The following is a 25165-nucleotide window of genomic DNA, read 5'->3' as shown; positions in this document are numbered from 1 at the left end:
ATTGAATACCTTCACACATACAGTATTCTACAGACGTTACACATATATATATATATGAGTTATATATACATATAACTCCTTCTGAAATGCAAGATACTCACCAAGGATTTTTGAAAAAAAAAAAAAAATTCAACCACCAGGTTCCTTCCTGAATTTCAGCACGTCAGGGATGGGCACGTCAGCACGTCATGATCCCCCCCTCAGAGACAGTGTGAAATCCTGCCAACAACGCCAAATTGTGGTGGAGAATATAAATACAAGTATTAAGAATTGAAATCTAAGAGAACATTTGCAATCAGAAAGTAGTTTATTAACCTTAAGGTGGTCAACACACAATAGCACAGAGCACTATGTGAATGAGGACAAAGAAGATATTTTCACAGAGAGTTTATACGTCATAAGCATAAGATAATCACTCTAAGTTTCTGCAAGCTTAGTTTCCTTAGAGACATCCCAGTTTGATACACAAGATGAGGGACAGAATGTTTTGTTCTGATAAAGCACTGACCTCGAACCTGACCTGACATACACTTAGTTTCTGAGTTCTGCTGATGGTTAGAAATGAATATACAAACAAAACAAGCAGACAGAGTTTATCAACAGAGACATATAAAAATTTCTATTACAATATACACAACGCACACATTTATATTAATGTAATCGTTTTGTTTACATTATTATAATACTGTATTAGTAACAATAATGAAGCAGTTAGCATGTAGTGTCGCAGTCACACAGCTCCAGGGACCCTTGAGTTTGTGGGTTCAGGTCCCGCCTGGGTGACTGTCTGTGAGGAGTTTGGTGTGTTCTCTCTCTTTCCGCATGGGTTTCCTCCAGGTGCTCTGGTTTCCTCCCATGGTTGGAAACGCTGACCTCACGCCAGTCTCTGGCTGAAATTCAAACAGCTCACCACTCTCTATCTAGTTTGTTCATTCGAATGTCTGTAACCACTTATCTATTTCTGGGTCACAGTGGGTCCAGAGCCTACCTGGAATTACTGGGTGCAAGGCCGAGACACCCTGGAGATGGGCGCCAGTCCTTCGCAGGGCGACACACACACACACATTCACACACTCACATCTAGGGACACATTTGAATAGCCAATCCACCTACCGAAGTGTTTTTGGACCATGACATGAAAAACTGGAGCATCCAGAGGAAACCCATTCAAATACAAGGTGAACACACCAAACTCCTCACAGTCAGTCACCCGGAGCAGGGATCAAACCCACAACCCCAGGACCCTGGAGCTGTGTGCCACCCCTACTCTCTATAGAGTGAATTCAGATATCAGTAGATTTCAGATTCCCACATATAAATATTTATAAAAATGTTGTACCAGAAATGACTATTAAGATCTAGATTCAGTAATTTCATGCCCTGCATAGTGTACTATATAGGGAGCATAGAGTGATTTTTGATTAAACCTCATTTTCCTATGTTTCACTGTTTAATAAATGTCCATTTCTACATAAGCCTCTGCTTTCCATGTCCCATTTTTACTGCAAACATGGCATGAAGAGCATAGCGAAATAGTATTGCAATGGCCTTCTTGGGAACTGTAGTTGAAAAGGCCTGAACTGACTATATTTTTTATTGAATGTTAGACATTATAGCACAAATTAACACTTTTATAACAATAATAAACTTCTTGTCGGAAGTTCACATTTATTTAAATGAAATAATCTGGATGTCTTTGTCTCATCCTGAGGCTTCAGATCTGAAAGTTTACACACAGGGGAAGGAGTACTCAGTCTCAGACTGGTCACCTAAAATAAACACATTTTAAATAAACAAATTGAAACCAAATCAATCACAGTAAAAATATTTGAAACAAACTTATTTGTACAAAATCTTACTTGTTTGGTAGTAATCATAAACTCTGATGACAGCTGGCTTAAGGTTCTTGACTGGAAGCACCTGTTTAATATGTAGCTGATAATTCATAGGAACATCCTTTGGGACCTGTGGATAATAAGATATCACACTGTAGAACTGCTTCATCACCAGCTCTTTCTGAGCTGAGGTGGATTTGGTAAGTGTGCTGTGTAATTAAACCTTTTGTGAATATGAAAAAAAAATGCCTTTATCTCAGAGTCTACAGCATTCTTCTAACTTAAAAATACATATACACTAAAGGAACGTACTTATTTACTGCTGATTATTTCCATTAATACACACAGTAACCAGTGCATTAAACTTTTTTGTCTCTCACCTTTTTCATATACATCATAAGATGGTCATCTTTGGAATCAACCCGTTCCACAAGTGGTTTCGTATTCAGCTGGGGAAAAAAAATTATTTCTCTTTTATGACTTCTGTTAAAATGTTTAATAGTACATAATTGTAAGATGGAGGATTATATAGTGTATAAACACTGTGTTTACTAATAAATCAATACAGCGTACTTCAGAGGGATCTGCAGTGAATCCTGATAAGATTTTTATATCCACTATCACCATGTTAGTGCTATGTAGTGCCCCGGTATATCTGAAAAATGCAACATTTTAAGGTTAGACATTTGCTAGTCTGCCATATTTAAATGTAGACATCAAGGTGCCAGATTGTTTGGTCATTTTGCTAAATATAACTTAAAGCAGGTGAAAGTATTCTGCATGTATACATGTATATTGTAACATTTAAAATTGCTTCAAGCCATCTGTGTGTGTGTTTATGTTTTCTCAGAATGATTAAAACATCAGTTATTGTTCCCAGTTTCAGTCATCATTTCTGTTTATTAACAAATGCACACTCACTCGACTGTGAAGCTGATGGCTACAACATGTCCAAATGATTTTGTGCAATCTCCACCAGTCTTAGCCTTGATGCTCAATGTGCTGGGTACAGTAGGTGTAGGGATATTGTAGAAAAGGGCCATCTGCATTTGGGAATAAAAGAGATGTGTCTTTTAAAGCTGCTAGAAATCACATTTTAAGAAATTGTAATTAAATGTAAAAAGTACTGTTAATAATGGGAGAGGCAGAATAGTATTATTCTTTTAGAAACTGGATTTGCATTTTGTCTGCAAGTAGTGTGACACATGTAACCACAGTGTAATATGAAAAAACACATGACCCTGCATTGCAGTTTAATGGTGGTTCATCTATTTTTGTTGCAAATTTGAATACAACTTGTTTTAATGTTAAAGCAACACTAGGTAACAGTAGGTATTTTTGCTCCTGGGCTCCCTCTATGGTTGCAGAATGCAGTTCACCTCTACAGCACTGTCCTATGATCAAAAGGCCAGGTGAGCATACCTGCCTCCCCATAGTGAAGTTTTGAAGTGCTGAGCCCATAGAAGCAAAACAGAGGCTCTATTCTCACTATTACAGGTCAGTGAAACATCAATGATTTTGAAGCTGTAATTTTAAGGTAAAAATATAATTTAGTCTTGCTAAGATATATTTTTCCCTCATGCATATGGGTTTACTGATGCATGCTACACATGCTTTTCTTGCTATGGTTTTAATTAGAGCCCTTTTGTTAAAGAGCGTTATTGTCTGTTTTAATGTTAATAGGATGAACCCACATGCCTCTCCCATCCTCAAAAACAATATACTGATGAAAATCTCAGCAAAATGTGTGATTGCGTGCATTTATTTCTGCACTCTGACATGAGATCTTTTACTGGAGGGTTCCAGTGTAATGGTGCTTTTCCACTGTATGGAACCTACACAGCGCTGAACTTTAAAGCTGGAGTTGTTGTGGTTTTTCAATCATACAGATCTTGTTAGAAATGGGGTTTTACAACATCGCCGTCTCCATATTCACCAGCTAAAAGTGAGTCGAGTCAACCTGATCCCATGCAGTGGAAAAGCACCATAAAAATGCTCATGATCAATGCCCCTCATATTCTGCCAGTTATACAGATTCAGTAAAAACTCTGACCTCCCCTAATAGCTTTAAAACCTAGAAGTTACTCTCACTTACATAACAATATAAGTACATCAGATACAAGATTAATAGTACACACACACACACACACACACACACACACACACACAGACCTGCACAGATGCACAGGTGGAGCCTGTCACTGAAATGCTGTATTTGCCAGGAATATCCTCCAGTTGTTTCTCCTGGTACAGTAGCTTGTTGCTCTGGTCGACTTCAAAGATGTGACTCTCTTTATCAGACTTCACAGTGACTGTGCTGGAGCCATCAGAGCTGTACACTTTGGTGGCGTACAGAGCCAGAGCCTGGAGGGCCACCACTGTGTCCTGATCCAAAAACATGAAATCAAGGAATGAGGGACTACACAGTCAAATTACTCTATTTATGTATTATAAATATAATATTATTATACAAACCGGATTCCAAAAAAGTTGGGACACTAAACAAATTGTGAATGAAAACTGAATGCAATGATGTGGAGGTGCCAACACCTAGTATTTTATTCAGAATAGAACACAAATCACAGATCAAAAGTTTAAACTGAGAGAATGTATCATTTTAAGGGGAAAATATGTAGTTTCAAAATTTCATGGCATCAACAAATCCCAAAAAAGTTGGGACAAGGCCATTGTTTACCACTGTGTGGCATCCCCCCTTCTTCTTACAACACTCAACAGACGTCTGGGGACAGAGGAGACCAGTTTCTCAAGTTTCGAAATAGGAATGCTCTCCCATTCATGTCTAATACAGGCCTCTAACTGTTCAATCGTCTTGGGCCTTCTTTGTCGCACCTTCCTCTTTATGATGCTCCAAATGTTCTCTATAGGTGAAAGATCTTGTCAAGGACTTCGAGGCCAATCCCCAGAACTGTACCCAGGCTGGCACCTTGGACAGTCCCACAGACACATGCCAGTCCTGGGTACCACCCAGTTGTTTTTGTCCCTGTCTCTGTCCCTGTTCTGGTTCCTGTCTCTGTCCTTGTCCCTGTGCCTTTGTCTGCCTTTCTTTCAATTCCGGTCCCTGTCACCATGTTTGTCTCAGTTCCTATTAATGTAATGGTCCCTGTTCCCTTGCCTCAAGTCCAGTTCCCTGTTAGTCCAGTCCAGTACCCTGTTAAACCTTCTGTCCAGTCTCGTGTCCAATTCCCTCTTAGTCATGTCCAGTCTACAGTTAAACCCTCTGTCCAGACCCATGTCCAGCTCCCAGTCCCATCGCCTGTCTCCTCACGTGTATCTGCTCCTGTTTTGTCTCAGTCCCCGTTCAGTGTTAAGCCAAAGGTCCAGTCACACGTGTTTGCTCCTGCTTTGTCTCCTGTCTTCTCTCATTCTCCGTCTCTTCTCTCTAGTCCTGTCCGATGTCCGTTTAAAGTCTAGTTCCTTGTTCCCTTTTCCATTCTGAGTCTTTTCTAGTTTGTCTTGTTTCTTCTGGCCCCCTCCTGCGCCAGCTCCTGGAGAGTCTCGTTTTTCGCGCTCCGGGAGTTGCGCGTCTTGGGGGGGGCATCTGTCACATCTTGACACTTTCTGGTTTGTTTTCTCCTTTCTTTTGGGCTTTCTCTTCGCTGTTTTCCTGTCTCTGCACATGGCTTTGTTTATGTTCATTCTCCGCCTTTGTCCCGCCTATGTTCCGTGTTGTGTTGTGTTATTGTAGTCTGCGTTTCTCATTCTCGTTTCTCCTTTTGTCTTCGGTCTCATGCTTGTCTATTGCTAAGTAGTGGTATTTCATGTTTCTCTTCAAGTTTGTTTCGTTTTGTTATCTCTCTATTAAAACCTTTCCGTGTTGTAGCGAGTGTGTCCGCATCCGTAATTCCACTCCTCACGTCCCTAGCGTGACAAGATCTTTCACCTATAGAGAACATTTGGAGCATCATAAAGAGGAAGGTGCGACAAAGAAGGCCCAAGACGATTGAACAGTTAGAGGCCTGTATTAGACATGAATGGGAGAGCATTCCTATTTCGAAACTTGAGAAACGCAGACTACAATAACACAACACACGACAACGACGAAAACAAAGCAAAATGACCGATACCAGGAAGTGAGGGAAGAGGGCTTAAATAACAGAACTTAACTAGACACACCTGACACAGATAATGAGGGAAAAGAAGGCGGAACATAGGCGGGACAAAGGCGGAGAATGAACATAAACAAAGCCATGTGCAGAGACAGGAAAACAGCGAAGAGAAAGCCCAAAAGAAAGGAGAAAACAAACCAGAAAGTGTCAAGATGTGACAGATGCCCCCCCCAAGACGCGCAACTCCCGGAGCGCGAAAAACGAGACTCTCCAGGAGCTGGCGCAGGAGGGGGCCAGAAGAAACAAGACAAACTAGAAAAGACTCAGAATGGAAAAGGGAACAAGGAACTAGACTTTAAACGGACATCGGACAGGACTAGAGAGAAGAGACGGAGAATGAGAGAAGACAGGAGACAAAGCAGGAGCAAACACGTGTGACTGGACCTTTGGCTTAACACTGAACGGGGACTGAGACAAAACAGGAGCAGATACACGTGAGGAGACAGGCGATGGGACTGGGAGCTGGACATGGGTCTGGACAGAGGGTTTAACTGTAGACTGGACATGACTAAGAGGGAATTGGACACGAGACTGGACAGAAGGTTTAACAGGGTACTGGACTGGACTAACAGGGAACTGGACTTGAGGCAAGGGAACAGGGACCATTACATTAATAGGAACTGAGACAAACATGGTGACAGGGACCGGAATTGAAAGAAAGGCAGACAAAGGCACAGGGACAAGGACAGAGACAGGAACCAGAACAGGGACAGAGACAGGGACAAAAACAACTGGGTGGTACCCAGGACTGGCATGTGTCTGTGGGACTGTCCAAGGTGCCAGCCTGGGTACAGTTCTGGGGATTGGCCTCGAAGTCCTTGGGGCCGGAGCCACAGTCACAGGCTTAGAAACGGCCGGAGCCACAGTCACTGGCTTAGAAACGGCCGGAGCCACAGTCACTGGCTTAGAAACGGCCGGAGCCACAGTCACTGGCTTAGAAACGGCCGGAGCCACAGTCTCATGGGCAAAAACGGCCTTAGCCAAAGTCACTGGAGTAGAAACGGCCGATGCCACAGTCTCAGGGGTAGAAACGGCCGTGGCCACAGTCTCAGGGGCAGAAACGGCCGTAGCCACAGTCTCGGAGATAGGAGCAGCTGAGGGAGCCGTACTCACGGAGACTGGAGACACTGCGACGACGTCCACGGAGACAGGGGAACCTGCAGTGACGTCCGATGAGGCAGGCGGAACTGCGACGACGTCCACGGAGGCAGACGGAACAGCGACGACGTCCACGGAGGCAGACGGAACTGCGACGACGTCCACGGAGGCAGACGGAACTGCGACGACGTCCACGGAGGCAGACGGAACTGCGACGACGTCATCCACGGAGGCAGACGGAACTGCGACGACGTCATCCACGGAGGCAGACGGAACTGCGACGACGTCATCCACGGAGTCAGGAGGATGTGCGACGACGTCCAAGAAGGCAGAGGAATCTGCGACGTCGTCCACGGAAACAGAAGAGGCGGGCGTCGCTCTCATGAAGACAGGAGAGGCGCGCGCCGCCTTCAAGGAGAGCTCCAGGCGTGCCATGAGGCCTGTAAGCTTCTCCTGAATGTCCGGAGTGGGCGCAGAGCGGTGATTAGGAACTGGGGTCCTAGCGACGACGTCCACGGAGGCAGAAGAATCTGCGACGTCGTCCATGGAGACAGGCGCGGCTGGAGGCATTGCTCTCATGGAGACAGGCGCGGCCGTAGGCACCGCGCTCAGGGAGACAGGTGCGGCCGGAGGTGCCGCGGGCACGAAGACAGGTGCGGCCGAAGGTGCCGCGGGCACGGAGAGAGGCGCTACCGGAAGTGCCGCTCTTACAGGAACCGGAGTTGACACGCCCAGCAATGCAGGTGCTCGTGCTGCTCGCCGAGCACGCGTTTTGGAATTAACGGGTTTGGGCGCACTCTCGAGGGACTTTAAACTTAGGTCCTCCGGAGATGCGCCCCTGTTAGCCTCATTTCCCATGTCCTGTGATCTGAGGCTAACAGCGCTTGTATATAACGCCCCCCCAAAAATCTCCCCGGACCTGAGGGGGTAATTATCTGGAGCTGGGTTTACAGCCTGTTCTCTCCTCCGGCTCCGTCGATTCCCGCTGGAGGAATCACTCGATTCATGAATCGAGTCTTCTGTTGGTGGGAAATGAACCGCACCGGAGATGAGCTGCAGCCGTTGACTCCACTCCGAAGCCGCTTTCAACGCCTCCTCCACGGGATCTTTGCGGAACGGAGTACGGCGAATTACACCTCTCTTAAACGGGTAGTCCGTGCTAGCTGTGTCCATCTTTTGATCGGTCATTCTGTCACGGTGGTGTGATGAGTAGATTCAGGGAGGAGTGGAATTACGGATGCGGACACACTCGCTACAACACGGAAAGGTTTTAATAGAGAGATAACAAAACGAAACAAACTTGAAGAGAAACATGAAATACCGCTACTTAGCAATAGACAAGCATGAGACCGAAGACAAAAGGAGAAACGAGAATGAGAAACGCAGACTACAATAACACAACACATGACAACGACGAAAACAAAGCAAAATGACCGATACCAGGAAGTGAGGGAAGAGGGCTTAAATAACAGAACTTAACTAGACACACCTGACACAGATAACGAGGGAAAAGAAGGCGGAACATAGGCGGGACAAAGGCGGAGAATGAACATAAACAAAGCCATGTGCAGAGACAGGAAAACAACGAAGAGAAAGCCCAAAAGAAAGGAGAAAACAAACCAGAAAGTGTCAAGATGTGACAGATCTGGACTGCAGGCTGGCCATTTCAGTACCCGGATTCTTCTCCTACGTAGCCATGATGTTGTGATTGCTGCAGAATGTGGTCTGGCATTATCTTGTTGAAAAATGCAGGGTCTTCCCTGAAAGAGATGACGTCTAGATGGGAGCATATGTTGTTCTAGAACCTGAACATAGTTCTCTGAATTAATGGTGCCTGTCCAGACATGCAAGCTGCCCATGCCACAAGCACTCACGCAACCCCATACCATCAGTGATGCAGGCTTCTGAACGGAGCGTTGATAACAACTTGGGTTATCCTTGTCCTCTCTGGTCCGGATGACATGGCGTCCCAGTGTTCCATAAAGAACTTCGAATCGTGACTCATCTGACCAGAGAACAGACTTCCATTTTGCCACACTCCATTTTAAAAGACCCCTGGCCCAGTGCAAACGTCTGAGCTTGTGGAGCTTGCTTAGAAATGGCTTCCTCTTTGCACAGTAGAGTTTCAGCTGGCAACGGCGGATGGCACGGTGGATTGTGTTCACTGACAATGCTTTCTGGAAGTATTCCTGAGCCCATTCTGTTATTTCTTTGACAGTGGCATTCCTGTTTGAGGTGCAGTGACGTTTAAGGGCCCGGAGATCACGAGCATCCAGTAGAGTTTTATGGCCTTGACCCTTAAGCACAGCAATTGTTCCAGATTCTCTGAATCTCTTGATAATTTTATGCACGGTTGATGATGATAACTTAAAAGTCTTTGCTATTTTACTCTGGGTAACACCATTCTGGTATTGCTGCACTATCTTTCTTCCCAACAATGGTGGAAATGGTGATCCTCTTACCATCTTAGCTTCAGAAAGACACTGACACTCTGAGAAGCTCTTTTTATAACCAATCATGTTGTCAATTGACCTATTTAGTGTTAATTGGTCTTCCAGCTGTTCGTTATATGCCCAATTTCCTTTTTCTAGCCACTTATTGCTACTTGTCCCAACATTTTTGGGATTTTTTGACACTGTGAATTTTTGAAATAACATATTTTTGCTTTAAAATGTTACATTTACTCAGATTAAACTTTTGATCTGTCATCTATGTTCTATTACGAATAAAATATTGACATTTGCCATCTCCACATCATTGCATTCAGTTTTTATTCACAATTTGTTTAGTGTCCCAACTTTTTTGGAATCCAGTTTGTATTATCTGACCAGTACAGAAAATATTTTAAAATGTGCTGAAATGCATTGGAGTACCTGGGTAGAGGAGAAGCCTCCATAGGGATTCTGCTGCCTCACTAGCCAACGAACAATCCTGTTAGCATAGCCCAAATCAGCAGCACTAGCTTCACCTGTAGTGAGAATAGCTAGCAGAACATAGGAACTGATCTCCACTGCCAAAGAGTCAGAGTCCTCTGTCGCAGATTGAGTCCAGTGAAGATTACCATCTCATTATTAAAGGAATATCAGAGAGATTATTAAAATCATGTTTAGAGACTGATCAAAATATCTCACCATAATATTATACAAATCATGAAATATGACACTGAAATTTCCTTTTATGCAACTGTTACAATTACTATAATCCTACCACACCTCCTGTAATGGCAATACTATCCAGTTTCTATAGCAGTTCCCCTCGAGATTTATTGTCTCCAGCCAGACTGAAAGTGTAGGCCAACAGGGCAGTGGTGTAGGGGTTTATTAGTCTACCAATAGAAGACTTTACACACGATAACCCTTTACTCACAACAGCATCCTGAAAACATATATATTTAGGAGTAGATGAAAATACAATGATTTGTATAATGCCATACATCAAGATAAATGGTACCATCATATACTCAACAATCATGTCCCTACTTCAAATGAACTCTTCACAAAGGAGAATCTCATATACTGACATGTGTGCATGACTAAAATGACATCAGGATGATGCCCTATGCTCAAAAAAGATTTTATATTATATACCTTTAAATTCTAAAGCTGTGAAGTACAGCTGTCTAAAGTTAATGGTAGAGGTCATAGTAGAGCAATGTGGAAAATTAACATAAATTATAATAATGAACTAATTATTACCCTTATACTTTACAAAGGCTAATCAATGGTCTCACCTCAGAAGTATGGCCCAATTCAAGTAATGAAACAGTGATGTAAGCAGTCATGGTCACGTCATCGTTTACACCACCCTACAAGAAATATATATACACACAGGTGACAATATGCTAGATTTACACCACAGTCTAAAAAATGTATGTAGTATTTAATAAAGCACCTTCATTCTGTTGTTGAACAGTGTTCCCTTTCTTATATAACAACCATCTGGTCTCTGCTGGTTTATCAGCCATTGTTTTGCACTCTTAATATTTTCTGGATCAATAAAGATGTAATGCTGTGCTTTGCCAAATGTCTTCAATACAAATGTGGTTAGCCTGTAGGTGAAGATAGATTCGTATTTACAAACAGAACTGTCTTTTTATAATCTGTTTCATAAACATGAGATAATTTATAACATAAATTACTTTAAGTTTTTAAAGAAGTCATACAATGTCCACTGTGCAGGTGTTGATGTTTTTCTCACCATGTATTCACTTCTCCTCTGCCAAATGTGCTGTATGCACCATTAAAATGCTTGTAGTTCAGTTGCCTCTGATATCCTGTGTTTAACACAGATTATTTTTTATCATGGTTGATTCAGTAACAGGCGTAATGAAAAAAATTGTCATAAAGTTAGGTTCTCTCACCGTTTTTCAGGAAGACAGTAGCTCTCTCACGAATGGCTGCAGTGAGCAGCTCAGTGTTCTCTAGGTACTGAAGAATGTAGATATTGGGGGCAAGAATAGCAATATTTTGTTCTCCACAGCCATACGGCATTCTCAGCAATCCATCAATATTCTTCAGTGCACGCCCCAGTATGTCTCCTACAAATGACACATAAATACTAGTTAATTATTCGTTCAGAAAAACGAGTCTATTTTTGAACATGGCAAAACAATGTGCATCATTTATTAATAATCCATATTGCAACATCAAAATGCCAGATTAAGATCATGTAAATATTATGCTACATTTCTTGTTTTGAAGTCTCAATGCTGCCATATATTTCCCTCCTTGGCTATGGCTCTAAGGATAATGCTTTCTTCAAGGTAATGCCCCCAATGTCTGCTTTAAGACCAATTCAGACCAAGACAGCAGCACAGACACTGACAACAAGAGAGACTGTACAAATCTATAGATTAAAACAATTTTATTCCTTGAAGTAAAAATGAATATATGCTTCTTTGAAACTAGCTGCTCTATGGAACGCTACAGATCTATCAGAAAATAAGTCTTATAGAAATCAAAAGTGTTTTAAATTAAAAAAAAACTTTTGGTGAGTGTTTTCTCTTTTACCCAGCACTGAAACAGAAGCACGTGCTGATCCCTCTATCACATCTACAGGAAGAACCAGCTCCAGCGTTTCTGAAACACTGTTCCCTGTCAATGAAATAGGCAGTTCATGTGTTATTGAGAAGTACACTGCAAAAATTCAAAGTAAATACGTAAGATCAAGAACAAAAAAAAAACAACTAACCCTGTGGACACAGCAACAAACTCTGGCTCTTGGCTTTTTCAGTTCCTTCAGCCTACAAGAGAAAATTGGATGATCATAAAAACAATGAGTAGAAATAAATGTACCCAACGTACAGTTTTACATCTATTTTAAAGTTCTACCTTTACAAGCAGGGTCTGTATGACCGTGTCAATGCGGCCTCGGTCAGGCACACTCACAATCTCATTATCACACACTGTTTGTGACTGTTCTGCCTCAGCACTGACCGTCACTTTCAACTCCCCTACAACACATGTAAAGACACACAGAGATGAGTTTATTAGCAACAACTCAAGCCAAAGACAAATGAGAGTTCATGACAATCTTAGAGGTTTTGGAACTCACCGAGCACAGAGGGAATAAGAGTCCATTTGAAAGTTTTTCTGCCATTTGCACACAGACAGGATGAATACTGGTCAAGAGAGGTGGCTTCCAGGGTGTAGTCTGAGGACGGAGCTGGAGTCACTTTAACCTGTTGGTGAATCAGGAGATTAACTCTTTGTTCACGGTAAGTGATGAGAGACTGGTGAAGACAAACATATGGAGTTTACAGTACCATAATGCACTTGGAGAGATAGTTGAAGACAGTGGCCTTCAGATCAAAAACCTCTCCCCGGGTGATGGAGTAGGGCAGTGAGAGCTCCAGGAAGAAGGGCCTAGACCTTTAGAGGACAGACAGAAAGCCTCAGTCTCCCAAGTGGTGATAGTGTCTGGAACAGTGACAGGAACCTGTGCTGATCCAGAATCCCTGTTGGACAGAAACAATTATACGGTCAGCTGAAACCCTAAACAAGATATGTTTTTAGTTGATGAAAGTTACACAGAGCTGGCCATAAAATTCCAGTTCGCTACAATGTTTTTGTTATTTTCGTAGGCCTATACATTATTGTTTATTATAATGAAACTTCATCATTGTTAATCATCTGACTGCAGTAGATTTCTAGAAAGCGCAAATGGATTCCTTATCAGTTTCATGGTTAATACTGTCTAAAATGTAAGTATTCATAATTATTTGTAGTTTATTTTCCCCCCTGAAATATTTTATTAGATTTCCTCAGAGTTGAAGGGGTTTAGGAAGATGTACATTAACCTTCATTATTTAAAATAATTTTAATGTTTTAAAAATTGAAATATTATAAAAATAAGAATATAAAAGAATATGCTGAATCCCTTACCCAACTTCAGCAAGCTGCCATATCCAAGTTTCTGGGAAGAATTTACGCACTGTCTCAATGGGTTCAAGGGGCCAAGGCCTCCCAGCAGGGATCTCCCCTTAAAATGAACAAAGCTCATTCAAAATGAACATACATCATACAGCAGCAGTTAAACGTTGTAAATAGCAAATATTAATTGATGTCCACCATATCCTCTGACTGACATCATACCATCATAAAGAAGATATGTTATATGTTCGATCAAACATCGAGGATCTCTTAAAGCCAGGTTAGTCACCATCTTGATCCCAGCATTCTTTCAGACAATGAATTACAAAATCACAAAAGTTAGTTCCACGTTATGTTAATTAACATAATAAATGAATGTTTATTTTCATTTTTAATTCTAATATTTAGAGCAATAACATTTGCACTAATTCATTTACTCTAAAATATAATGTCTCTTACCTCTACAGTAGTGTATGTATGATCTGTGGGTGAATCAAAAGTACACTTCGGTATATCTTCAATGTCAGAGGTATATGTTGATACTGCTTTTACTGGCAACAAATTAAAGATCTGAAACAAACATAATTTAAGTTGTAAATGTTGTCATTATTAAAAGTATTTTGTAAAATGTATAACACTGCCTGGTCTTGTCTTCTGTTTTCCCCACCATGTGCTCATGTAGCACATGGCTCTGTCTGTTAGTGTTCATGTCTCCTCCCTAGCCTTGGTTCCACCCTCTCGTCAGTGTCCCCTTTCCTGAACTCCTGTTCCTGAGATGGCGGATGCCTCAGTCACTCCTGTCCCTCAGATGGCGGCTGCCTCAGCCGCTCATGTCCCTGAGAAGGCGGCTGCCTCAGCCACTCCTTTCCCTGAGAAGGCGACTTCCTCAGCCGCTCCTGTCCCTGAGAAAGCGGCTTCCTCAGCCGCTCCTGTCACTGAGAAGGTGGCAGCCGCTGCTTCTGCATCTGTGACTGTGGCCCCGGCTGCTTCTGCACCTGTGACTGCGTCCCCGGCCACTTCAGTTCGTGTCCTTATGGTCGGACTTCAGGGCCGATCCCTAGAGCTGTGCCCAGGCTGGCTTCTCGGACATCCCCACAGACTCTTGCCAGTCCTGGTCACTCCCAAGTAATTTTGGTTCCTCTGTCTGTCCCTGTCCTGGTTTGAATTTCTATTCATGTCCCTGTACCTGTGTCTGCTCTTGTCTTTGTCCCTGTCACTTTGTTCGTGTCTGTCCCCATAATTGTCCTGGTCCTTCTTCCCCTGCCAAGTCCTGTCCAGTCCCCGTTTCTGTCCAGTGTCTCTTCTCCAGTCCTGTCCCAGTACCCAGCCTCAGTTCCATCACCTGTCCATTCCCAGTACCCAGATTTGTCACCTGTCCAGTCCCAGTACGTGGCCTGTCTTTTCTCCCTTCTGGTCCAATGTCCTGTCCCCTGTCCAGTCACCTGCTCCTGTCCAGTCTTCTGTCTCTAATCCCATTCTATCCCCAGTCTTGACTCCGTTGTCTACACCTGTCCAGTCTCAGGCCCCATCCAGTGCTCAGTCCAATGTTCAGCACCCTATCTTGTCCTCTGTAGTGTATGTTGGTCATACACTATGATACCTCTGTGAATATATATTTAATATATATATTTATATTTGTGTTTATAGCGTTGACCTTATTCAAACTCTTATAATTACTGATTGTTTGACTAATGATAGCAATTAAAGTTTATAATTGGCTTAAACAATTATAACATTAATAATTAGTTTGAGAATGGATAATAGTCAAGCTAAGTGAGTACTTCAGGATTTTCAGGAATTTTAATGAACAAACTGTACACACTGTAATTTCAAACAATGAAAGTTTTATTAATAAGAGGAAAGATAATTAATTAACATAGCGTAATCTTGAAATCTCACGGCATCAACGCAGGGGAAGCCGATTCGACTTTAAAGATAAGCTAGGCACTCTGACTTGTGACTAAAGTGTTGCTAACTGAGGTTTAATTAATACAAAAATATACCAAGAGACTTGATTCAATTTTCAGCTCTGGGAATGCGTAGGTTTAGCTTACTTTTTCGTCGATTCTCACCACTCGTTGAATACAGAGGCTCTCTGAGGTCCTGGGAGTGAAGGCGTCTCACTTGGTTTCACGGTTCTCCCGCGGAAGTTTCCAGGCTGAATCAGCGTGGAGGTCTTTCTTCGTCGGTTGAGTCGCCTCGGGCGTACTCGGAGCATGATGACGCAGGCGGCAGGATCCTCTCTTTGGCTTACTGTCTTGAGCAGGAGTGTCCAACCATATGGACTTTTTGGACGAAAAGTTTCGCTAGTTACTGCAGATCCAGAACTGAAAATCGATTCGATAAACTTACTTATTCTACGACTTTCTTTATCTCGGCGGTGTTTCTTACTCTGGCCATGAATAAGTTCACCTGCTTTGATCAGTCGTGAGATTAAACTTAGATTGGGCGATAAAACATAAACACGATTAAAAGAAAAGAAGATATTCAAATCACTCGACGTGTTAGTAAGGCTTCATACTCTAGCTAATTCAAGACGTCTCTTGTGAGCTTTAGTGAAGTCTTTTAAGGTTCTTCTTTGTTTCGTTCGTCGGCGTGAGGAGGAGAAAGCGTCTCGCTTGGAGAGGTTTGGAGCTTGAAGAGATGAACAAAGAGAACGCGTGCAGGCGTTCAGAGCGGAAACGAAGTTAAGAGTTGAGCTTCTGATCTTCTGAGCTGCGGTTGAGCTGAGTTGAGCTTCCGATCTTCTGAGCTGCACGGGCAAACTTGATGAACTGCACGCTCTCTTTTTCCTGTTGCGAACTGTGTTGTTCTCTCCACTTTTTTCCTGGGTGGTTCTCTCAACTCTTCCTGTGTTGTTCTTCGCAACTTGTGTCCCAACTGATCTGTGTGCCGAGCTGAACTTCTTTTCAAAGCCAGCGCGGTCACGCCCTAATGGGAGGTGTCTTTTCTTTGATTGGGTGGCGACTTCATGAGACAGGAAAGGGGGAAGGCTGAATCAGAGATTTAAGCAATAAGTAATAAGATTTCCCGTATCAAAATTTCCTATTCATATTAGTAACATACCACAATGAGTGTACTGGATTATTAATATCAAAAATTTACATAAGATTTTATCTTGGGTACGTCGTGTTTACGTCCCATTTACCATGATATGTTAGAAAAACCTTAATCCGTTTTTTCTAATCAGAGACAGAAACTTCCTTTCATGATAGAAACAGTAACACACATCATTTCATTAGAAGGTGGACGTTCATCTGAGGACACAGAGAGTGACATTAACACATATTGTTCATGCATATTAATCAGAATTTTGATTTTATTTTCGTTATTGTTTAGGCGACCCCGAGCGAGGCGTAGTTTCGCCAATGTCCATTTGGGGTCGCTGTTGGTCCATGCCGTTGATCCATGCTGTTCGTCCGGTGCGGATGATTAACGAGAGGTCAACCCGAGTTCAATCAGTTTGGCCATCTGGGGCTGTCTGTTTAGTGGGCTCGAGATAAGGACGAGACATTTAGGTGCCTTTGTCATAAACTGGGGGGCAGTATAACTCCCCTCCTTGTTTGAGGTTCCTGTTTCTTACAAGCATTATAAACTTGTTATCTTTTTAGTTCCTGAAGAGAGGAAGGGGGCCGGGGGCCAGGTGTCGCTGGAAAGTGTCTCGCTCCGTCTTTGATGTATCTTATGTGCGTGCGTGAGGGGGGCTGCAAGATCTTTGCACTCCCGCGGTTTGTGGAATGTGGATTCTGTCGCAGACAGAAGGTCCTGATCAGAATGGAAAAGTTTTAATTCAAAACTTTTCTTTTCTTCATTTTGATTTCTTCATCTCGTTGTCCGGTCTATACTCCACTACACTCCGTCCAGTCACGTGTGCCTGCTCCTGCCCTGTCTCCAGTCCAGTCTCCGGTTCTGTCCTCTGTCTTGTCCCATCTCCTGTTTGTAGTCCTATCCAGTGTCATTTCCATCTAGTCTCGTGTCCCCAGCTCCATTTCCTGTGTCTGTTCTTGTCTTGTCCTGCCTCTAGTAGGTTTGTTGTCTTGTTTTCCTGGCCCCTCCTGCGCCAGCTCCCCCAGGAGTTGCGTGTCTAGGAGGGGGCATCTGTCACGCCCTGATCCTGTCTTCTGTTTTCTGTAGCACATGGCTCTGTTTGTTAGTGTTCATGTCTCCTCCCTAGTCTCGCCTTGGTTTCCGACCTCTCGTCAGTGTCTCCTTTGTAGTCCTGCCTTCTTGTTATCAGTCCCAGGTGTTCCTTGTCTATGCTCATTGTATATATATAGTTCCTTTGTGTCAGTGCTCCCTTGTCTGGTGTTGTGTGCGTATATGTGTTTCTCAGTCCTTCTGTTTACATGTGTCTACCACGGTTCATGGCTTTTCTGTTACTAACTATGCTAACTATGTTTACTTTAGTGTTGTCTTTACTGTCTGTATTTATTACAAGTGTTTATTTTGATTCTGTGTTTGTTTAAATAAAATTCCTTGCATTTACATCCGTCTCCTCATCCTCCCTGCGCAAACGTGACAAACACATAAACCTTTTGAGAGATTTTAAATTTCCACCATTTTTTAATGCTGAGGAGCGAAATAACCCAACAGTGACCAAATAGCATTTAATGGTGCAACACAGTAAAATATAACATTTCTAAAACTAAAATTTTGTTTGATATTTAAAATTATCCTATGTGTTTGATAACGTTACGTGACAAGTTTTATTTTGCACAGAGCTGGGTGGTATGATTAAAAAAATGTGTCACTGTATTTTTTTGTTTTAAATTTGGTAGGTTCACAGTATATCAAGGTGCATGTTTTACATTTATTTAATGGCATGAGTATGGCATTTATTTGTGTGTCAAGACTACATGGAATATTAAGAACATCTGAATTTTATTACGTATATAATGAAGGCTTTGGGTAATGTATCATTTACTTGGCCGGACACAAAATGTCAGTATAGGTGTTAAGAATGTTAAAGCACAAAAACTACTGCAAACTACTACTGTGTGCATATATATATATATATATATATAGTACATCTACCATAGGTTTGTGTTTAACCAATAAATGAAAAAATTGCTTTCTGAACACTAGGTTCACCACTATATTTTCCCACTGCTATATTTCACATGAAACCCATGCCCTGTCCAAAATGCTAGAGCTACATGTTCTAACTTTAATTTTAATGATTTAAAGAGACTGAAATTATCTATTTTATTTCACTGCCTCAAAATTCTGCAGCAAATTAGCAAATATTACCTTATTCGCATTCAAGCGTTCTCCTGGCTCCATAATGAACACACTCTGATCCACAGCAGCGAGAGCACACAGTGAACCGGGCAAGGCCGAGATTTGGAGAGTATTCTCTTCACCAGGAACTGCTTCAGTAGGCGAGAACTGCAGTGAAACCTAAACATCACAATGGAGATACATTTTTTTCTTATTTTCATAAGAATATATGCAAAATGAATGATTGCAAGCCAGCAATTTCTTAAATATAAAGACACTAATGTGCAATTACTACCTTGTTTCTGAAGCATTTTTCTACATTGAACGTCTTGTGTGCAGCAATGACATTTTCACTGGGCAGTACACAGTAAACCAAAATCTGCACTACAGGAGCCAGCTCAACATCGACAGACAGTTTAAATGAGATTTTTCCTTTTATGAGTTTTTTGGAGTCTTTCACTTCAACCTTTTCATACCCATGATGAAATATGGCTCCTTTAGATAACACCTGTTACAGACATAAAAATTAAATAAAAAACATATTCGCAAACATCATCCAAGTCTCTACATTATTAACTACTCACCATGTAAATAATATCTGGGCTGTAATTCTCAGCAGTTTCTCCAACAATATAGTACTTAATGTTTATGGAAATTGCAGCACCACACCTTAGTGGTTCCTCCAAGTTCTCTATTAATAATTCACTGTACACTGGACTGTAAGGTGTAGCAGGTTGGAGAAGAGATATACTTGTGTCACTGATCCTAAAGAAAGGTTTGTTCCTGTGATGTTGGTAATTTGGATAGACACTTGCCTAGATGACAGAGGAACAATAAATAATTTCAGAGGAAATCTGAAATTAAAACCACAAAATCGCTGATACAATTTAATAATTACACCATACCAGCAGTAAAATCTGTGTTTTAGGGTCTTTGGGTGCATTAACTGTGAAATTAGCCAAACCATTATCGTCTGTAGTAAGATTACGAAGCAGATTTGCAGACCACCGGTCACCTTCCAAAAGATACACCTCCTTGTTTGGAACTGGTGCTCCACTGAAGCTTGTAACTTTAATCTGTGAAATAGATTTGTTATAAGTTTATCAAGCTGTTCTAAATCATCTAGTGCAATAAATGAAAGTAAAAAAAACAAAGCTTCACCTTTCCCTCTATAACTGTGTCCCTTTCAAATGTTTTTGGAACATCAACAAACTCTGCTCTACCGATTTCATAGGAGATCTCTGTAGTTGCAGATGTTTTCATGGAAATGTCTAGGAAAATAATAAGCACATATGACAATGGCATTAATTTAATTAAATGATTAAACAGATTCTATATCAGTACAAAAAGTAGGGATTTCTGACTTTGCAGGGTGTCTTGAACATAGCGGAATGATTTGGCATCAAAAACAGACGGCACAGAAAGAGGGCAGGGATCTACATGTCGTTTTCTTAAATTCAGCTAATGCTTTGGCTCAGTGCCACAAACTCATGTGGAATGCTTTTGAGTTATTCCAGGTGCCAGACAAGTTTACTAGGCTGGTTAAAACATTTTTGAGGATATTCAGTTTTGCTTTATTACAGGGGAATTACATCTTCAGCAATTAGAAATAGGTATAATGGCTGGATATATGATTTCACCATTAGGATTTACAATGGCATTGGAGGTAATAATTAGGGCCTCTAAGAGAATGAGGGGTTGTGTGATGCTTTTCGGCTCCCCCCAATTAGGGCTCACATGGAAGACATGACAACACTGACGACTACTGTGCCTTGCACACAGTAGTTGCCTGGGAAATTAAATGATAATCTAAGGTTGGCTGGGCTGAAAGTTAAACTTAGCAAGTGTAGAAGTCTGTCGATAGTCACAGGATAACTTGTGTAAGTAAATTTTGTGATGAAAGAAGAAATTATCCCTATGGTAGTGTAGGTGTAGGTGTAGGATACTAGTACACCTAAATGGTGCTAGATGTAGTTGGTTGCTGAATGGATCATAAATGGCCACAGGGACCTTAGTGGTTACGTATAGGAGCAATGGGTGGTAACAGGATTTTTTGTGGCTGCAGGTAGGAAGAGATTGGGTTGGGCCCTATATGAAGCTCAAATTGATTTGCATAAGATATTTTACATTTTCATATTGTGTATGATTATAATATAAAATTTGCCACATGTCACAAGTGCATTCTCTACAATCAGTGTTAGAGACTCACCTTCCTCTGTCACTGTAGCTGTAGTGTCAAGAAAACTTTTAAAATTTTGTCCCATATCAAAATTCATGAAATGAGAAAAGTTGAATATAGCAGTGGCGCACACATCCTCCTTCATCTACAGGAAAAAATAAATAAAAGCAAATATATGGTAAGAACAATTTAATTAGAGTGTGAAATAAATGGTTGTACTCTAATATAAGTGTTATATACACACCTCTACAGTGTCAACCAGGCATGGTGAAATCGTGACGGTGCCCTGATAAAGACTTTCAAATCTCTGACACACTTCCACCAGTGCTTTACCAGTTAATGGCTGTCCATAACTGTACCTTTAAATATACACAGCTGCATGAATGGATGAATAAACATTTTCTTAAACTAAATGATGATAAAACAGAAATTTGTCTTGTTGGGGGTAATGCAAATAGGTATTAAAAAAAGACTAAATTAGGAAATTAATCTACTCAAGTTAAACTGGTACATTGTCAGAAAAAAATGTCACAGTGGTGGTACCCTCAAAGGAACATAATTGTACCTTATTCTATTATAATTGTAGATTTTATAAATGTTGATATTATATGCCCTATTTCATCTTGAGGATTAATGTTTTTTTTTATGTTACATTGTTCTATAATGGAAGATCACAAATATTCACCTCTCTTTCTGGAGTAGAGAAGGTAATGTTAAGGGAACAAAACTGGACTTTAAAACCAAATTTGAACTATTAAAGGTATGTTTTCATCTTTAATGATAATAATGTACCTACAGAGTACCTTTTTCTGGGTGTAGTTTGTGAAACTAAATTTACATATAAAGCACACATGGGAAATTTTATATGATCAACCTTTTTACATTTAAGGAACATTGCTTGTCTCAGACCATATATTAGACTGTAGGACACCAAGAAATTGCCACAAACATTTTTCTTACAACTTGATTATTGTAAATCACTGTTTACAGAGTTGCCCAAAAATGTGACAAACTGCAAATTTACCAGAATGTTGCTGTCAGACTTATGATCAATATGTAACATGTCCGAGCATGTCACACCAATTCTGGCTTCATTAAACTGGCTTCTGTTTTTTTTAGGTTATATTTTCATGTGTTTCACTGGTTTTTCAGCATTAAACGGACACCAGCATACATTATGGACTGTTTGTCTCTAATTTTCCAAGACTTTCTTTATGATCTAGTAATAAAACGTTTGCCCCCAAGTACCAAAAGTTAATATGAAACAATGAGACACCACAGAGTCTGCCAAATTCTGTGCGGAGTTTCCAGATAGCAATGAATGTTTGACCTCAATGGGACCAGATGTTGCACATCTGCAGTTCTTTTGGTGTTGACTCAGCATGAGTCCAGCTGCCTCAATCATGTAATATCATGTAATAAAGACCGGTGTCGTGTCCATGAATTGTTCCAGACTTACTGCTAGTGAATTTGGGCATGCTGTGGTCCGACCTCGACACTGAACTAAATGAAGAGGTGAATGGATGAAGTTTTGTTAAATTTCTACCCAGTTATTTCTCAGTTGTAGGAAGCCTCACGAATCTACTTTGTTATTCTATTTCTTTACAAGCATTAATTCTATGAATATATTCAGTGATGCTGGGGCAATATCAATATAATTCCTATGTAAATTTTACAGCCACACAATTACACAGCTACATATATGACAAACCATCACACTCCACACCTGAGCCAAAAAACATTACTGCCATCTACAGGCATATCTTCAAACACTGAATTTAATTCAATTTAAAGTTTTATTTAAAGTGACGTTTTGAGAAGTATGTGTGTGATGGATGATGTTTGTGTGTAGAGTATTCTATTCTAGCAGGATTTTAAGATTTTAAAGCCTTTTGCAACACAACATCTGCTGACACAGCACTGGTTACGTCACTATATTAAATGATTCTACTTTTAGTGCATCCAGAACAAGCACTAGAACAGAACAAGTTTTAATTAATAACTCTTTAGCCCTTCATTTTTTATATGTATAAAACATGTAGGAAAGAGATCATGAGTGCACGCCGTGTGTTTAGCAGAAAATAATAAACGTTTATATAATTAATGTATTCATTAATTATGTTTGTTTTGGATTGGGGGTGAATATAGTGAGCATCATTTGCTAACTGTTATTAAAATAAGTGTACTCTGTATTACTTGAATTCACTTCCTTATTCCTGTGTTCTGACCAATATCTCAAAGCGAACCAGATCTTTAAAACCCAGAACACATTTGAAACATCCCTAATATTAAAGTTTTAGAGGTAAAATTGATTATATACTGATTAACTGTCATTGTGTAATGGATTTCACTTTAAATTATTTAAATTACATTACACTTAATAAATAAGAGAAGAACAATATTATTATTATATATTCATACATCAAACATTATTAATCTCCTTTGTTGCTGTGATTGAGCAACCTGCAAAAACTTACTGCATGACTTGTGAATATGAGCATGGAAGTGCAAAAAATAACTAAATAACTAATAAATTACTGAAAGTGTTTAACTTTTCCTAATGTTTATGGGTTTCAGGAAGTAATTTTATTAAATTTAATGTATAATGAGAAAGCCAATAGCTTTGTCCATTTTAAAAAAATCACAGTTGTGTTGCAATAAACGTGCAATAATTTACTTTATAATTTAATAAAAAAAAAAACTGAAAGCCATTTGTAAATGAAACATTAAATACAGGGAATTCCTGATCATTTTTTTTTTGCCCCGATCCAAGTCACTTACTATTAATATTATCTTCCGATATCAAGTCTTAATCTGATGCCTATATTTTCCCAGACCATACACCTCACAGTACACACTTTAAGTGCATTAGTTATTCGAAGCAATCCAATGTATATGTTTAACAAATGAGTAGCTCTGCAGTACTATAAGAAAAAAAACTTATGCATCTAAGATGTCGCTACAACTAAACAAAGGATGTCTTTATAAACAGCTCATATATATTCAACTTAATAAATCACTGCAGTAATGTCCGGATTTGTCACTGCCCTCCTATGATTTCAGTTTTTTCCTGTTTTTCCTGTGTTTCCTTCACACATTGTTCTGTGTTTATTCTACATTGTTCTGTGTTTACTCTTAGTCTCTTGTCATGTGTGTGATTCTTGTCAGGTTGTAGTTTTCATGGTTATGGTATGTTTCTAGTCTTTTATGTTCCTCCTAGTTCCTGTTTACTTGCCATCCTGTGTCACAGTGCATAGAGTTTGTCTGCTGGTTTATTTGTAGTAAATATGGTGTCATGTGTCTGTCTTTCTTGTTCTAGGTTTTTCTTATAAGGTTTATATGTATTTCTTAGATTCCTGTGCTCTTTAGGTCTTTAATTAGTTCTCTCTGTGTTCATTCCCTGGATCTCAGTTTGTTTGATCAGATTATGTTCCTTTCCATCTAGGTTATTTTGTTTGTCTTGATCACCACATGCACATTCCATATTGGTCTCTGCTTTACACAGTACTGTTTTATCATTGTAACAAATGGTGAGGAAACATCTTCCACATTTTAAAAAATGTGTTTTTTTATTGTTATAATTATCGTTAATAATTGAATTGGGAATGTCACCTTTAATTTGTTTCTTCAGTTTTTAAATGTTGAATATGAACTGCGGATCATTGTTTATTTACAGAATTTAGTAACTGCCTGAATAAGTTGTGAATCAACAGTAGGTCACCGGTGCTTTTCTGTGTAGAGTGAAACTAAATAACAGCTTAAACATGAGATTTGGCAGATAGTAGAGATTAGGTTGAAAAGTGCTGCAAGATTCAGATAAACATTTAACTGGAAGTGGTGAGACAGTGTAGTGATTACTTACCAGTCTGACCAGGATTGTAGATTGGTTTATCAGTCTGAATGAATGTCAGGGGGTTGTAGGATTTAAACTTAACTTTTCTTTCCTCAGTCATCATAAAATTTTCCCCTTTGACTTCTACTTTGATCTCCTGCACTGACTGACCTTCAACATGTGGAGCCTGAAGAGAGCACATTCATTCATATTCATATTCGAACACTGATAATATCTGAAAATATTCATAGTGCTTTCAGACCTTAATAATAAAAACGTGCAATAATTTGTCATTGTACAACAAAATGTGTGTTCCGCATTTAACCCATGCGTCTCAGTGAACAAACACACACACTAGTGCACTAGGGCCTGTGAATACACAACCAGAGCAACAGGTAGCCATCCCTGGCACCCAGGGAGCAGTTATGGTTTCAGTGCCTTGCTCAAGGGCACCTCAGCCATGGTTTCAGGGAGGAGGACAGTGCTGTTCCTTCACTCCCACT

At 40.5% G+C, this 25165-nt stretch overlaps 1 pseudogene; it reads right to left on the bottom strand.

Annotated features, from left to right (window-relative positions):
* Positions 1–229: 229 nt before the first annotated feature.
* On the bottom strand, positions 230–24701 carry LOC136690947 (alpha-2-macroglobulin-like; annotated as a pseudogene).
* Positions 24702–25165: the final 464 nt, after the last annotated feature.

The sequence above is a fragment of the Hoplias malabaricus genome, chromosome 1 (assembly GCF_029633855.1).
Source record: "Hoplias malabaricus isolate fHopMal1 chromosome 1, fHopMal1.hap1, whole genome shotgun sequence".
In the NCBI taxonomy this organism is placed as follows: domain Eukaryota; kingdom Metazoa; phylum Chordata; class Actinopteri; order Characiformes; family Erythrinidae; genus Hoplias; species Hoplias malabaricus.
The sequence above is the reverse complement of the archived record's forward strand: the minus strand, read 5'-3'. Positions and strand labels throughout refer to the sequence as shown.